Genomic DNA, 14,139 nt, shown 5'->3' with positions numbered 1-14,139 from the left:
CATGGAAGATCCATTTGATGGACCAAAAATTGTCCACCAAACTATTGCAGGCATTATTAAGGAGGTTCATCCTCATTTCCCACGGTTGTCACTAAGAATCACCAAAGCTAGGTCAATCAGCTCTTCCAACTATATTTTTCCATCCTTTCCCTTCAGAACCTTTGGGTGGATATGTTCTCTAACTAGACCCAATTTTGCAGTGCTAGCATGAAAGTTCCTCCATGCATTTTTCCTTCCCTTTGCATCAAAATTAACAATGGTATTAGCTAAACCCTCTTCCTCTTTCTCTCTTCTCGAGCTTTAATAATGCTCTCCTTACCCTTATCGAGAGCCTTCTTAGCATCTTTCTCACTTTGTCTTTTCCTTTTAACTGAGGTAACCTCCTTTCTACTTACTTGAGCCTTATTGTTTCCCTCCTCTCTCATATTTCTCTCCTTATCTGAGTCCATCCCCTCTTCCTCATCATTAGAATCCTCCTCTAAGTTTCCCTCCTAATTTATCCTTCTCTCCATTCCTTTCATTGGCTTCTTTTTCTTCTTCCTACCCATATCCTTCATGATTTTAGCCACCTCCTCTTTGTCTTCCAAGTGTAGACTAGCATTATCCTCTGTATCTGACGAGAGGTAGGAGCTCTCTATCTCCTAAGAGGAATCTACCTTCTGGGCTATAGCCCTTGTGCAAGTTTGAGCTTTAAAATTCTCATATATGAGTAATAAAAAACCCTCATGGAAGGCTAGATTAGTCTACACTTTCCTCTTATAGTCCACAGTACTCTTATTCTCAGAGAAAAATAGGTAGAAAAGGATGGAAATTTTTTTCCACACCTAAAATGGTTTAGGATAATGAAATGGTGGGTTCAAATCCTATCAAACCTTTTGTCAATTGTAATGTAGGATACAATTTCCCTTAGGACAAACCTCCATAGTTTCTTAATAGATGCAAGCTCATAGTAGGTACTTGTCTTCACTAGATCCTTCATCTCCTTCACATCCTTAGCAAAGTCCTTCAATACATTCAGGGATATTTTCTTATCCCTATAGAATTTAATGCCATGATTGGGGGAGTTAATGACCTTGATGATAACCCCTTCATTAACTAGGAAGTTGATCCCATCAATCTTCACCTTCCCATCTCTCCATGACTTCATCATAAGGTGAGTTATCTTCAGACCCCAACCATGAAGTTTTTCAATGAAGGATGATGTGCCACCTTCCCTTAGCTTCTGCCACACCTTTGAATGCCTCTTCCACTTCTCAACTTCTCCCTCTAGCTCTCTATAATGCCTCTTCCCAATCATTATGCTGTAGATTAAAAAACAAGAACACTATGTTCTCTAGGCATCAAGAGCTGAATGTTGGTTTATCTCACAAAATCATACTTTCCTCCAACCTTGGTAAAGCAATAAAATAGTAATTACTAGTTGCCCATAAAATCACCCATAAAATGTGCCAAAAAGCCCCCCAATTATGATACCTCTGAATCAGCCCATGCCAAGCTGTCATCACTTTATAAGTTTGATTGACAACATTAACTACCATAATTACACTTTATGTTGCCCGTCCTCCCCTGAATTCTCTCTAGCTCAATTATACTTTTAGCAGCCACCAAAAATCCCTCTCCATAAGGCCATCTATGTGACATGTCCCTCCCTACTACCTCATTAGCCATCCAATCAGCAACCACATTTCCCTCATGATAAAAATGTGACACAAAGACCCTTTTGAAGGAAAGAAAGATATTTTTTTGTTTCCTCCATCATATTCTTAATACTCCATGATGGAGGGTTTTCTTCCCTTAGGCATTGAATAATATTATTTGAATCCCCCTCGAACCATAGGAATTTGACCCCTACCTCTTTAACCAATTTAGTTGTTTGAAGGATTGCACATGCTTCTACATAATGATTTGTTTGGTGTCCTAAGGAGTGAGTAACCATCGCAATACCAAAGTCATGACTATTTCTGATCACCCCTCCCCATCCCACTACTCCTAGGTTTCCTTTGGCTACACCATCAAAGTTGTCTTTTTGCCAACATTCTAGGGGTAAAGACCAGTGATAGTTCTTTCTTCTTGTCTGAGTATCAATACTACTGCTAGTTTCACCTACGAAAGGGTTAGATCCTTTAATAAACATATAGTTTTCCATGAGGGCATTATGAATTTTACTAGACACAATTCTAGTAGGAAGGCTAATATCCCTAAAGATATGGTTATTTTGCTCCTTCCAAATACCCCATCCAAAATGAAGCAAGGCCCATTTACTTATAGTTTGTAGCCCAATTCCCTGCCAAGAATTATCCCACTACCTAAAGAATTCAATAGTCAAGTTAGGAGTACACCAGCTCAACCCAAAAGCTTGATTGAAAAAAGAGAAAACCTCTCTAGTGAATGAGAAATTTATAAAGAGGTGATCCATAGCCTCATCCTAGTTTTTGCAAAGGACACATCTATTAGGAATAGGAAGAACCCTTTTATAGTCAATATCCTATTCTAGAGTGAAAGCTAGAAGAAAATATTGATTTTAGGGATAAGACCAAGGAACCAGGCCTTAGCCTAATCTGATCTTGAATCCTGCCTCACAATAGCTTTGTATCTTGAGGCCACTGAGTAGGTACCATTCGAAGTATTCTCCTAAACAAGCTAGTCCTAATCCTCATTCGCAACAATAGAGTGAAGAATAGTCATTAGAGGTTTTAGGTCCTCTGCTATGGAAGCGAGATCCATCCAAACCTGGTCTTATCAGTAATTAGTAACAAATATTTGAAACCTTTGGAAGCAAATGCAAGCCAATGTTTCAAAATTAGGAATGAAGATAAGAGGAACTAGAATCAACCAATTGTCCTACTAGAAAAGGGTATCCTCTCCATTCCCAACACTCCATTTCACCCTACTACTAGAAACCTCTTTGGTGCTAAGAAAACCATTCCAAATATTAGATCCTTTGGGAATTGACATAGTAAAAAGAAAGTTTCTAATTAAATGTCTTCAAAGGTATTTGTCTTCTAAGATGTCCCTCCAGTCCTCATTGCTAGAAAAGATTCTCCATACCTATTTAGCTTGGAGAGCTTTGTTGAAAGGTCACATTTTCCTTATCCCCAATCCACCATTCTATTTTGGGAGGTACACATTATCCCACATCACCAAGGGAAACCACTTGTTATTTTTTGATCCCAACCAAAGAAAGTTTTGCTAGATCTTCTCCATGAGATCTACATACTTGCTTAAAATCCCAAAGAGACTTAATGCATAGGTTGGAAGATTTTGAAGGGTAGATTTGACCAACTAAATCTTGCTAGCTTGGCTAAGAGTGACACCTTTCTAGGTAGCTAGTTTTTTATTAAACCTGTCTATAAGGTTATTCTAGCAAGAGTCAGGGAGTCTCAAACCCATGGGGAGACCCAAATATTTAGAAGGAAGGCTTCCTATTTCACAACCCAAAATAGAAGCAATCTTCCTCTGATGCTCAATTGGAGTATTCATGAAGAAAACGTAGCTTTTGTTCCAGTTGATAAGCTGCCTTGAACCCCTAGAGTAAGAGCTCAATATATTTTTCACCACCCTAGCCTCACCAATGGTGCCTTTCCCCCTCATAATAGTATCATCAACAAATTGTTGGTGGGAGAAAACTAGGGGACTAGAAGAAGGTTTGATTCTAGATAGAGTACCCAAAATTTTGCTAGCAAAAACCATCCTTCCAAGACAATCAGCCAAAATAATGAAAAGAATGGGAGAGATTGGATCACCTTGCCTAATATGTCTAGAGGTTTAAAAAAAGCCTAGGGGGAGCCATTGACCAACACCACCAGAGAGGTAGTTTTCAGAAACTGGCCAATAAGTTTGATGACCCTAGAATTAATCCTAAAGGCCCTAAAAACTTTGAAGAGAAAGAATCAGTCCACTAGATCATAATCATTTGCCATGTTAATCTTGAGAAGGAAACCTTCTCTCTTACCTTCTTCCAAAGAGTGGATAATTTCATGGACAGTCATGATAGAATCTAGAATTTTTTGCCCTGAGACAAATCCAGACTGTTGAGGTGCTATAATGGAAGGGAGAACCTTGATGATCCTTGAAGTGAACACTTTAGAGATAATCTTATAAAAAGAGTTACACAAGCTGATAGGTCTAAATTGGTCCATAGAATCCACCTCGACCACCTTTGAGATAAGTACTAGAAAAGTGGCATTAACTTCCTTAAGCAGACTTCTTGCATTGCTTTATTGACATCTTGTTGAACTACATTCCAGAACATCTGAAAGAAAAAGATGGGAAACCATCTAGGCCTGGGGACTTGTTAGCTGCAAGAGAAAAGACAACCTACTCAAATTCTAGAGGGGAGGGAATAGCCCCAATCATTGCATTCTCCTTAGGTTGGATTAGAGCTAGAATATTCGATAATATTTCCAATTCATCTTGATCCACCAGATTTGAATCTTTGAAAGTATATTAGTGAAGAAGGAAATAGCCTTAGCAACTATTTCATTTTATTCTTCTTGAAAAAATCCCCCTTCTTGATGTTGCTTATTCTATTATGGACTCTATGTTTCAAACCTTGTATTTTGGTCCCCCTCTTTCAACCAACCAAGCCTCAATCTCTATTTCCAATAAGCCTCCTCTTGACTAATTACATTTTGAAGCTCAAAAATGATAGATTTTTCCACCTCTAGCCTATCTTCATTGTACCCCTCCTTCTGAATAACATCCTAAATAATGCCAAGGTCCTCCAAGATTCGAGCTTTGGAGTGAAAGATATTACCAAAATTAGATTTGTTCCACTTTCTAATGTCCAATTTAACATTTCTCAGTTTCTTAGCCACCTTAAACATAGTAGATACTCTATGTGTATATTCCACCAATCCAAGATATAGAGAGAAATATCTAGGTGGGAGGTCCACATTTTCTCAAATATAAATGCGAAATTACACTTGGTATCAATGGGGTCCAAAGTGAGAGAAATGAGTGAGTGATCTAATCCAGTCCTAGCCATTAAAGGAAGGTTGCAGTTATATAAAGAAATCCAGTCTAAAGAAATGAGAGCCCTATCCAAATCAAACTAAATGAAGTCCCTACCCACTCTTCTATTCGACCAAGAGAAGAGACCTCCCTGAGGGTCAACATCTAGAAAAACCAAATCATTGATAAAGTCAGAAAGGTCCAGCCTACTATCTAGATCAAGAGGTAGACCTCCCTATTTTTCATCATTTGCTAAAGAGGTGCTGAAGTCCCCCATGATAATACACATTCCCACTTGGAATCTAGATAGAACATTCTTAATTTTAACCCAACAGTTCCTCCTACCGTTCTTAGTATTGGGAGCATACATATTCAAAAGAAACCAAGATTCTTTATTTTTAATATTATCAACTTGAATGAGGAGAATATTACCTTCAACATATAAAACTTGAGACTTGAAAAGATATGAGCTACAGAGAGTAAGAAAACCTCCCGAAGCCCCTTCCAAATTCGTTGCAATGCCCTCCAAACTTCTACTAAAAGAGATTCTTTCCACCACTTCCTTTATCATTTTGGTTTCTTGAATAAGGATAAAATCTAGCCTACGATCTCTAATCATATTTCATATTACCTCTTGTTTGTGGGCTCCATTTAGCCCACAAATGTTCCAGGATATGACCTTCATTTCTTATTTGATAGGCATGCCTCTTGGATGGTCCTTTGGCTCCCATCTGCTAGATTCCTTCTAGTGTCCTCTTTCCTATTCTAACTATTAGCCTTTTCTCTTCTTCTTGTTGCAACTAGGGAGACTGGGGAAGGGTCCCAACTCTTCTTTTTCTTTGTTAGAGATGTCCATTTCCATTGGCATTCATAAATACAAGTCACAATTAGAGCCTCCATACGAGTAAGTTACCCTGGCGAAGATGATCTAATCATATCCACCACTCTTCAGATCTTTCTGGGAGAGGCAATCCCCATCCTGAGATTTCCACCTCCGTTGAGGATTAAACTACTTGAGAGAGCTACCTCCTCCCTCTCACCCTAGGTTTGGGTCATGGGGACATTAGATATAGCTCCACCTATTTCTATGTCAAGTCTCACTTCCCCAGGAAGATCCTCTTGGATTAATTCCCTCGTAGGGAATGATTGCTTCAAGTTTTCTACATCATTTGGTTTAGACACCATCCTTTGCTACTCAAACATGGGCCTATGTGATTACTCAAAAAAGTTTTAGTACTTATAGGTTCTGCCTTCAAGACTCCCTCATCTGCCAAAGGAGGAGCAACCTCCATTTTCTCCTGCTATTGCTCCATAACTAATTCCTTGTTAGTTGTTTCCTTCAGTTTCCACAATTTATCTCCCTCTTTAGAGCTATCAATTTTTTCCTTTATTATTCCCTTGGCCTTACTTTTATTCTGATTGTGTTTCCTAGATTTCTCCTCCAAGACCCTAGGGAAAATCTTAGCCACATGGCCCACCTTCTTGCTATAAAAACAAGTAAAAGGGACACTTTCAAAATCCAAATTTTGAATATGGGTACCCAACTTAGAGTAGAGGTACACCACCTCCAACATATCTCTTCCCTCACTTGAAAACTCTAGCATAAGTTAACCGAATCCTTCACACCTTAATAGGATCTATGGATAAGATCTCCCCAAAAGATTTAGCTATGCCATCAAAAACATCCTGACACAAAAATTCCATTGGAAATTTAGGCAAATGGACCCATACTGGTGCCTAAACAAAGAAATTGCAATACTAGCATCAAACATCCAAAGGACCAGGATCTAGCACACAAAATCCTCATGAGATCCTCCATACATGAGAACTTAAAGGAGAGGAAACCCTTTTCCATAGCCACTATCTCCATATGCCCTTTCAGGTTCCATTTGTTTCTCACATGGGTCCTCACAATGTCTATATTTGGCCTAGGGCTAATGAACTTCACAACTAGAGTGGATGCCATAGAAGCAATGTTATGATCTACCATTTGATCAGGGATTTCAATAGAAAAAATTCCCTTTTCTTTATTCAAGATGTCTTTTATCTCTGGGAAGGAAGACTTACCTATAGGTTTTATCCCAAAGAGAGAAGACCATTTACCTTGCAAACTCGAGTCAAGGACCTTCTGAGTATTTTTTGGGCCCAACATTGTCCAACCAGATTTGAAATCCTCCTTCCTTGGGGCCTACCTTGACTCATGTGGGCCCTTGTTCCCCGAGGGAATAATATTCTCATGGTCTTCCTCCTCTTGGTAGGCCCTAAAACCCTTCTCTACTCCATCCTGGATACAACCGCCAATGCAAAATTCAAATTTCCTATCACTCCAATTCCCACTCCGACACCCGCTCCCTCTGTGTGCACCATCAAACTTTGGGGAAACTCTAGTCCTATACCCCAAACTAGCAGAGCAGGTACTTGGCATGAAAGTCCCATAAGATTCTTTGATATGTATTATCATAATAGATAACCATTGGATCAATAGTTTCTTCCTTCATACATTTCAGTAATTGCTTGATCCATATAATATTTGAACAATTCACTATTGCTCCCACATACTTGACTTCAACTATTTATTGGGAAATGTAATTTTGCTTCTTGCTTGTCCATAAAATAAGGCTCTTTCCACAAAAGAATGCGCCACCACTTATGCTCTTCCTGTCATCAACATTTCTTGCCCAATTAGAGTTGATCATTACCTTCAATTCAAACTTATCATTTTTCTTGTAATACAATCCATAGTCTTTTGTTCCTTTCAGATATCTTAGTATTATTTTTATTTCCATCATGTGATTATCTTTAGGAATTTTTGAAAATTTAGCAACTATCCCAAAAACAAATGCAATACCAAGACTGCTGTGAACAACATATTATAGTTTACCAATCATTGATCTATACCATGTCTGGTTCCCATTAATAGAATCATCATTCTTAGATAACTTATGTCCATTAGATATAGGTGTACCCACTAGTTTTGAATCTTCCATTTCAAAAGTTTTTAGTATCTCCTTGATATATTTGGACTGAGTAATGAAGACACCTTGCTTCATTTGACATACTTGTAAACCAACAAGGAATTTGATCTCACCAAACATTGACATTTAAAATTCCTTCTTTATTTTATTAACAAAAGATTGCATAATGCTCATTTTCCTCCAAATATGATACCATCAACAAAAAATCCAAATAACAATACTTCATTGTTCTTGTCAATCTTCAAATATAGATTGTTGTTATCATTTGTTCTTGCAAAACCAATCTTTACCAAATAATTATTTAGTCTTTCATACCATGCTCTAAGGGCTTGTTTCAAACCATATAAAGCTTTGTGCAAGTTACACACCATATTCTTCTTATTGGGATCCACAAATCCTTTAGGTTGATCTATGTATATTTATTCTTCAAGTATCCCCTTGAAAAATTTAGATTTGACATCCATTTGATATACCTTAAATCCTTTATAAGAAAAATATGCAAGAAATGTTCTAACTCCTTCTAGTCTTGCTACAGGGGAAAATATTTCCCATACTAAACACCTTCCTGTTATGCATATCACTTTCACACCACTCTTGCATTGTTCCTTGTGACCTCACCTTTTTCATTAAGTTTGTTCCTGAATACCCACTTGGTTCTAATAATTTTTTTATCTTTAGGTATGGGTACTAGGGTCCATGTTTTATTCTTTTCAATCTTTTCAATTTCTTCATTTGTTGCTTGTATCCAATCTTCATTCATCAAAGCATCTTTCATATATTTGGGCTCAAACTCATAAAGTAAGCATGCATCACTTCTAAGTCTTTTTCTTATCATAGCACTATACTATTTATCTCCAATGATTTGTTTAGGTGCATGATGTATTCTCACATATTTTTCTAACAAATGCTCTTTTCTTCTTTGTATTGCAATAGGTCCATCTTGAAAAATGATTTCAAGTTCATTGTCTCTCTTTTGCTCAAGTTTTGGTTCATGTTTTGCATACTCGACATTGCCTTCCTAATGTTCAACTTCCTCTATCTATAATGCCTACCCCTAGTTTACTTTTCATGTTGGATTGCCAGATTCTTTTAGGCCTATTTTATGATTAGCAGTACTTGGTTAATAGATTTGATTTGATGTTACTTCAGACTCAGTTTATGTATTTGATTAGTTAGTTATTTCATGTGTTCATGATTCTTTCGATGATGATACAAGAATGCTCATATGGTGATTTTACTTATTTCATGATGATAGTTAGATGGATGATTTATATGCAATTTCTATGGTTACTTACCCCATACTTGCATGTGTATGGTGTACCTGAATGTTTGACTTTATGTTTGAGATTTCTGATGTGGTTGAGGGAGGGAGTTGTAGTCACCTGCTAGTCAGGATCTACACGATGCACCACTCCCTGTCATTTCTTGTTTAGTTTAGATTATATGTGTACGTACATGCTTGGATTTTATGTAGATTGCAAGTACTGGGCATCGACTTCCTTGAATTTCCAGGATGAGCATGCCCTATCATAGTATCTCAATGGTAAAAGAGGAGAGATAATTCTCAAGTCCAAATCCTAACCCTAAGCCAATTGTTCTATAAAGTAGGACAAGTATCTGAGTTTTACCCTTCCAAATTCATCAAGTGACTTGAATTCATGATTTTGACCCTTGAGTTTGTTTTAGTATTATGTACTTTTTAATGGGCTTTTCATATTTAGTTTTGTGGGTCTATTGTGATTTTTAGTTATAATTAAATCAAATTAAAAGATAATTTAATAATTGAATTTAATTTAAATAATTGAGAGATTAATCACATAAAATAATTAAAGTTATAATTTTTGATGTAATTATATTAATTTAATTTAATGATAATTTATTTAGGAGTTCCATTCTTATAATAAACTCTAAATATTATTATTAGTTAAATTAATAAATATTTAATTAAAGATGTCTTTTTATTTAATAAGAGAGAGAAAGGAATTGATTTAATAAAGTTATTTTAATTTAATTGCAAATAGGTTAACATGAAAATTAAAATATAATAAAACAATTAAGAAAAATGTTTCACGTGATTGCAAAACTGTAGCCCTAATTGGAGAAAGCTCTTTATTAAGAAATTAGAGCTCTTTTCTCAACACACTGGTTTAGAAGAGCCAATTTCTGAGAAGAGGGTTTTGAAAGAAAAGGAAATTGCTTGCAAGTTCTGTGCATTCAATTGTTTTACATCAGATCCAGGTAGGATCTGGTAGGGTTTGCACAATAGTTTCTTTCATTGAAATATTTGTCTTCTCCATGTCTGAATGGAATGGTTTTCAAAATTTAATTGGGTTGAAACCCTTTTTTGTGAATTTATCATACTTCATTTGAGAAACATCTATAAGTTAATTGAAAATTTGAAACTCTCGTCTTGTAAAATTTTAAAGATCAATGTTTTTGATTGAGTACAATTCGGGTAGGGTTTGGGAAAAAGATTAGAATTTGATATGCAAAATTTGATTGATTGTTCATGTTTTCCCTATCACATCTATTAAGAAAATTATATTTAAAAAAATATATAATTAAAATTAAAATAGTAAATAATTTTACTATGATAATTTTTATCACATATTATTCTTTTGGAAATCATGGATTTTCATTTTATGGGGGGAGCAATGTTTGTTTATTAAAAAAAAAGATTGAAGAGGAGATTGGGGCAGTGACCTCCCTATCCCCCCTTCCCTTTATGCTTCAGCCACTGACTGCAAAGGTAATTAGGGCTACTGAAAATAGTATAGTAGCATAGTTGCTGCGACAACCAAGTCTGCTTAAGCAACCAATATTGCCATATGCAGTAGGGCCAACAAACCATAAAAGAAATTCATTTAAAAGGTTATGTTGTATTTTGTTTATTATTTTATATAGTTTATTATTATTAAATGTTTAATATAATTTTTTAATTATAAAATTAAATAAATTAAAAGTTATTAAAAATATTGATTAGTTAATATTATATTATTATTATTAATAGTAATTATGATTATTAATGAATTTTTATTTTATTTATTATTATTTTTTTGATCGGTAAATGATTGAAGCCTTTGATTAAAATTTAAACAAATAATACAACATAATTATCTCTGTTAACGGGCACTGGTAGGAAAGAACAAAGAAGAAAACCTCCAATCTTGCCCGAGACCTAAGTCCTTTATTATTACAAAATAAAAGGGGCATACCCAAGTTTAAAATTTGAAATTTATTACAATATAGAAGACATCAGTCCTATTCTCCATTTAATCTATTATGATTAGTGAAATTTAGATAAATTTCTGATTAGAGAGAACCCCTCTAGCCAGAGTATTGGCTTTTTGTGAGCATCTCTTCTTTACTAAATTGTCTATATCACACATGCCTTACTGATCTACTTAAACAATAGATTGCTAAGAGGATATAGTTAGTACTCTTAGTATGGAAACTATATAATTGACATCCTTGGTTGTATATTTCCAAGCTTTGCAACCATAATTAATAGAGAAATCATTCCATGATTGATAAAAAATATTCTAAATCTTGATAAAATTTAGTCCTAACATTAATAAGTTTGAATATAATTGAAATCCTTCTAAGACTAGGTTTTAATTTATGTTTCTAAAAACCACAGAGAAGTTAATGTAGAACATTATCACACAGAGGCTACCGAGAAGAATGCCTTAGCCGAGCTCTATTATTAACACTAATCTCGTTAGGAAAGATACTTAACACCTTTATTAAATTTATTTAGAAGCTAGTCCTTATTTGGGAAAAAATTATCAAAATAATTGTTGACCTTAGTATAATCATGAACCTGATTGCTACCTCAAGCAAAGATCTCTCCAGCTTAAAAAGCTAGCAATGCTACAACCTATAGAGTAACAACTCTGCTTAAGAAAGGAAATGGATTGAATAGGGCTACTTTACCATCTATAATACTGAGATTTTCTAAACTTAAATTAACAGAGAATAATGAAACTTCAAAATTTTTGATTCATTTAGCAATTATTGAAAGCTGAACTTATTACCTTTGTTATACTAAAAAACTAAGCTATTTATTGTAGAAGGAAAGAGAAAAACCTCACCATCAACAAAGATTGGTAGAGATTGATAATCTGAGAGAAAAAACCACAAACAAGTAAACCATCTATATATATATATATATATATATATATATATATATATATATATATATATATATATATATATATATATATATATATATATATATATATATATATATATATATATATATATAAAGTAAGATAATTACATGATGAAAGGATACAAAAAAAAGCATAACCCAATGAACAAACTGATACAAAAAGGAACTAGGCTGAAGGCTAAAGCCAGAAGAAAAAATCCTTCCAAGCTATATATCACTCTAGATACAAAAAAGAAGGAAAAAGGAGAGAACATATAGGTACCCATTAAAACTAAAACCATTAACCCAATGACCAGACCAAAAATTAGACAAAGAACTAAGATAGAGCCATAGAGAGAATAGGGAACAAAAATAGGGGATACCTACACCCAACCTAGCAAGAGAAGACACAACCCAACAAATGAGAGCTTGCCTACTTCGAATAAACCATGATGATCTCTGAAACATCATTAGGCTTCTTTTGCTAGAAGAAAAGTAGGAATTCAAACTCTTTCTTCTCCCTACTAGACTTCTCTTTGTTTGGAGTTGAGAAATTCAAAGCCTCTATGTTATCCAAAATGACCTCTGGATGGATGTAGGGATTAAAAGTATTAAGTTAGTTCCTTAGCCAATCTTTGCTATCATCTTCAACAATCCCTCTCCACCAGAGGAGGAACTGTATGCTAGCCTCCATTCTTGGCCATTCCTTGTAGAAGGCCAAGTTCTCATAGATGACTAGAGAAGGACACTGATAAGCTACCTCCAATTTTAGGTTGCTTGGTGAGTGTGACATGTACTTTTCTAGGAGGAAGATCTTGAGTTTATCATCAATGCTACTGATGGCTTCTTCCAACCCCTTTTTCCATATAGGGTCAAAAATATTACAACAAAGCCTAATCATAGCCCACGACTCCACCCTAGCTCTGGCCAAACAACTGATAAATGTCCCAATAATGTCATTGTTGGTCCACCATGTATAACAATAGTTGAAAAAGCCTTCACCAATGGCCCAACTAATTGCTATCCTGGTCATATCATCGACATGCTTCAAAACTCTGCTCCATCTTTTTTTCTTAACATTACCCTAGAATGTCATTGTCCTCACCTCCGAGGTATGAAAGAGACTGATATTTGAATCCATCTCAAAAGTAAAAATCTCACAATACCACGAAAGGAAAAAGATAGCAGGGATAAAAAGAAAGGGAAAATGTGAAAGGACCTAGAAGAACCTAGAGGTAGTGACATCATCCATAGATGATTCCAGAAAGATAAAATCACAAGGGAGGCCAAAGGCCAACTGATGATGAAATTTAGAGAAGATAAATAACAAAGTAATCATGAAAAGATAGTGCTAAAAAAAACAAGGTTTCAAATAAAGGGGCTGATGACTAAACATGAGGAATAAGCAAGAAAAAATGGAGGATAACATAACAATAAAGATATGACCAAAAAATTAAAACTCCAATCCCCAAATTACAAACCAACCAAGTGTTTTAAGGGGAGGAAAAAAACCAAAAAGAGAAATTCAAGGAAGACAAACTTAGAGAATTTAAGGTAGAAGAAAGAAATCAACTTCAGAACCCTTGAAATAAAATTTAGGTATTATTACCTATCTCTAATAACCAAGAAATTTTTACCATTAGCCCCCTCATTTTCCAATAGGTCAGCCTTCTTATTGCCTTTCTGAAAGATATGATGAATTCGAGTGTCTTCAAAGCTATCTAGAATATTAAGAACCTCTTCTAATTTTGAGTTCAAAACCCAGTTGGGAATAACTCTCTTCCTTATAGCATTTAATATGATCTTGAAATCTCCTTCAATGATAATTTTGGATAGTTCTAATTCTTGGCAGAGTTGAAGCCCTTCTTGCAAAGCTTCAAGCTCAACTAAGTTGTTAGTAATAGGATTAATAGATTTAGCCCTTTTAGCTATCCAATTACCTGACTCATTAGTAATAATGTAGTTGATGCCTGCTAAGCCTAGGTTACCTCTGGAGGCTCCATCAAAATTTAACTTAGAACATCCAATTGGAGGGGGAATCCATCTACAATTTTCCCT

This window comes from Cupressus sempervirens, chromosome 9 (genome assembly GCF_028749045.1).
Source record: "Cupressus sempervirens isolate cs-2001-9-10 chromosome 9, ASM2874904v1, whole genome shotgun sequence".
In the NCBI taxonomy this organism is placed as follows: domain Eukaryota; kingdom Viridiplantae; phylum Streptophyta; class Pinopsida; order Cupressales; family Cupressaceae; genus Cupressus; species Cupressus sempervirens.
This window is presented reverse-complemented; position numbering follows the sequence as displayed.